The 3,751-nt window shown below is 42.5% G+C and overlaps 1 pseudogene; it reads right to left on the bottom strand.

Annotated features, from left to right (window-relative positions):
* Nucleotides 1–357: 357 nt before the first annotated feature.
* On the bottom strand, nt 358–1,335 carry LOC147451132 (uncharacterized; annotated as a pseudogene).
* Nucleotides 1,336–3,751: the final 2,416 nt, after the last annotated feature.

Raw genomic sequence — 3,751 nt, forward strand, 5'->3', positions numbered from 1 at the left:
ATCATCGTCGAGATCCTTGAATTCACCCTCTTTGTAGACCGCACAATTGTCTACAAGGTAAAGAGCCTCCTTAGTTAACTCATTTAACGTAGTGCTCCTCTTCATATGTAAGTCCTTCTAGAGATCTGCATTCCTTAGTCCTTGAATAAATATAAGCATAAGTATGGACTGAGTTGGCAGTTCTTCCACAGGATAGAACTTAACATATCTTTTAAGTCGTAGGACTGCCTTTCGCACAGATTCCCCGTCTTTCTGTTTGAATTTATGGATTTGTGAGATTGTATTATGAGCTATTCCCCTTTGTGAGAATTCCTCAATAAACTCGTCAAACACCTCCTCCATAGACTCAAAGTCTCTTCACTCCATAGAGTCAAACCAAGTAGCAGCATCATCCTCTAGGGTTAGTCCAAACCCTGCAAATTGGGTAGGGAAGTCCAACACCTCTTCAGCTCTAATTACACGCACAAAGGCTGCTACATGATCTTTAGGATCTCTGTTTCCTGTGTATTTCTTGTTTACCCATTTTTGCACTTGAGAAGGTCTAATTCTACGATGGTCTACAAATCTCATCATTGGATTTCCTCGTCCCAATCTAAATACCTCCTCTGACCTTTTGTAGTAGGCGGGTTCCTCTCGCAGTGGTGCTCCTAAGCCGTAATTTCTAACAGCTCTTGCAAGAGATGGTTCATCCCTTCGAACTCGTTCTATAGGTGGTCTTCCAGGCTCTATTGACCCTTGAGTTTTTGGCTTACTCTTGCCTTGATACCGTGAATAGAGTGGTGGTTCTTGTAAATCCCTTAGCCCTCGTGTGGCTTGATAACCATCTCGGTTTTGGTCTTGTTTTAATGTTGCACTCTGTCAAAGCCATGCCTGCAATGATGGCTGGGTTTCTGGTTGGTTTTGGTTGTTGAATGTCTGCTGTCGGGTAGAATGTGAAGTCGCATCATACTCTTCTGAAAATGGATTTGTCGACTTGCTAGGGGTGTAGGTGGCTCTTGGCACTTCTTCTGGGGTGTATGTTGATGCTCCTGGAACTATTGCCTTTTCTACCTCCTCTGGGAGAATACGTTTGTATTCTCACCCGTAACTATCAACAAAAACGATATCCTTCCCCATAGAAATTTCATAAGAGAATAAGTAAAGAACTTTGTCTTTACTTAATTCGTTTGGATAGGGTTCTTTGCAACGAAAGTAAGATAATATTCCCTCGCTCTCATGCTTGTAAATCCCCACATTCTTATTATAGGTTGAGACCCTGGTTGTTTTCTTATCATACATAAAAATCGCTCCAGGTCGATCAATGTTTGGAGGCGGTTCTTGAGTTTCTGAAACCATTTTCCCTTTTGCCACGTTATCTCCATATCTATTGTACTCCTCAGGGTTACTAACTATTAAATAGTGGTTCCCCTTTTTGTCTCGGAATCTATCCCCATCATCATATACTCGAATGATTTTTAGTCTTTGAGCAGGTCTTTCTTCAATACAAATACACTTGCGTCCTCGATAGTCAGAATAAACTAAGGCTCCCGTTGAGTTTGTTCCTTCTAAAAAGATCATAGTGAACTTGGGATCGTTCAAAGGATTTAGGGAGGTGCTTCCTCCTGGCATTAGTCCTTCATAGGAGAAACCTCCTGACTGTTGACTACCCATCATGAAGAAGGACTTATCTGATGAAGTGTCAGTATCACTACCCTCCTCAATAATCGGTGCTAGTGGATCTAGCCTTGCCTGAGTTACACTCTCCTCGGTGGACACTAAGCTACCTTGATCTCCTGCCACCTTTTGGTCTCTAAAAATGTATCTTCCTGATTCTAAATTCATCAAACTTATCAATGCAACTTACACAAATCCAACCACTCACCTAGCAAAGGATCAGTTTCTGCACAACTTCTTGCTTTGCCGCTGAATATATCTGTACACAAGCGTTTAATTTCGGCAATCAAATCAAAGCATTTAACCGCTAGATGTGGTCCTAGTAATGATTGGTATAACTGGAGAGTTAACCTCAACCACTATTGTATTTTCTACACTTCTGATGTTCTGGATTAGGTATGCTAATCCGGAACTGTACTTCCCTCGGTTGTTGGTCAATTTACATGAAAAGTCTGAATTCCGTCTTTGCTCCGTCAAAAGGTCAAACAAGGTCCAAATTCACTTCTGAAAGAAATTCTGGAACCCTCTAGTCAACTGGAACTTCACTGTATGTCCTCAGTCAAATTTTCTCTTCCTTAAGTCCCAGTAGACATCCTACACGTAGGATGTCTCCTGCTCTGTTTTGCCTGGTTTTGCACTACAGGTCCCCCTTGATGTGCTGAGTCCACAATTGTTTTTACTTTTTGATTTGGACACCTATAAGCTGGTCAATTGATCAGAAATCTGTTCCAGCAGCTTGATGTTGGTCTGACCAGTCAAATCAACTCCAATTTGGACCAAAATTGACTAGGAGGCTTGCCTCAGGCTATACAACACCCTGCTATGCCCACAGTCAGTTTCTAGCTCCAACTTCACGTAGTAGACATTCTACGCGCAGCATGTCTTATTGCTCAGAATGGCTTCAAATGCAAAGCACAGACTCCCCTTAAGGTGCTAATCACTTTGGTATGCTCAAAATTGAGTTTGGAGTGCCCAATCACCCAGATAACATCCTACGCGTAGGATGTCTTTTTGGCCTGTTTGACCCTAGACTTGACTCACAGCTTCACCTTGATGTCAGCAACCCAATGCTATGCTTAGATTTTGGTTTGGATTTCAAAAGACCCCAATTATAGCTATTCTAGCCTTTTTCAGTCAAAAGTGCTAAAGTCTGCTTAGAACCCAATTTTCTTACCCAATTGAGATGAAACCCTTCTCAGGAACTCAATAAATCATGCAGATCATGCTCATGCAGCCATCCTATGGTTTTGGTCTTAAAATAATTCCTTGGTACAATTTGGGTAGGATGTCTGGCATTTTTTGTCTATCTGGCCTTATCCTGTCAAGATATGGTCAAATTTCCAATTTCCAGGTGAAAACAGGGTAAAACCTACCTTCTGAACACACTAGTCAACTCAAAATTCCAAAATTCCCACCAGATTAGCCTGTAGACATCCTACGCGTAGGATGTCTCCTGGCTTAAAATTTATTTTTTTCCTAACAGAAATGCTCCTGATGCTCTTCAGCTCTATCAGAAATACTCACAGCAACTTTTGGACTTCACTTCAGCTTTCAAACACACTTTTGTGTCTTTTACAACCTTGTGATTCTAACAAGCAAGTATACATGCATGAAGTACTCTAGATCATGAATCATGATGTCGTACTTACTCTGCTCCTACTCATTATGTGAAATGGTGATAATGGTGTTTTGATTACTTCCTGGCCTCTCCGGAATCTCAAGCTCTCCTCTCACCGCTTTTACCACTCCAACTCCTACTCTCTACACCACAACTAAGGCCTAGAACTACCTAAGTCGAAGGATCTAGGCCAGACACACGCTCCCTAGACTCCCTCTAAGACCTAGAGAGTCCTCCACCCTCTGATCCTATCTAAATGTAAAGCTAGACTCTTGGCAAGCCAAAGAATCCCTATTCTCAAGGACTAGTCTCGGTTACCTACCTAGGGTTTTCGTCCCCGGCAGCGGCGCCAATGTTGGACGGATACGCCGCGACGAACGTCAACACAGCAAGAACCCACCTAACAAGATTTTTCAGCTAAGGCCGAAGCTCGACCCGTAGGCACGTGGAAGCAAGCATAGGGTGTCAACCTACACTCGA

Source organism: Adiantum capillus-veneris, chromosome 9 (genome assembly GCF_014529385.1).
Source record: "Adiantum capillus-veneris isolate H3 chromosome 9, ASM1452938v2, whole genome shotgun sequence".
Lineage (NCBI taxonomy): Eukaryota > Viridiplantae > Streptophyta > Polypodiopsida > Polypodiales > Pteridaceae > Adiantum > Adiantum capillus-veneris.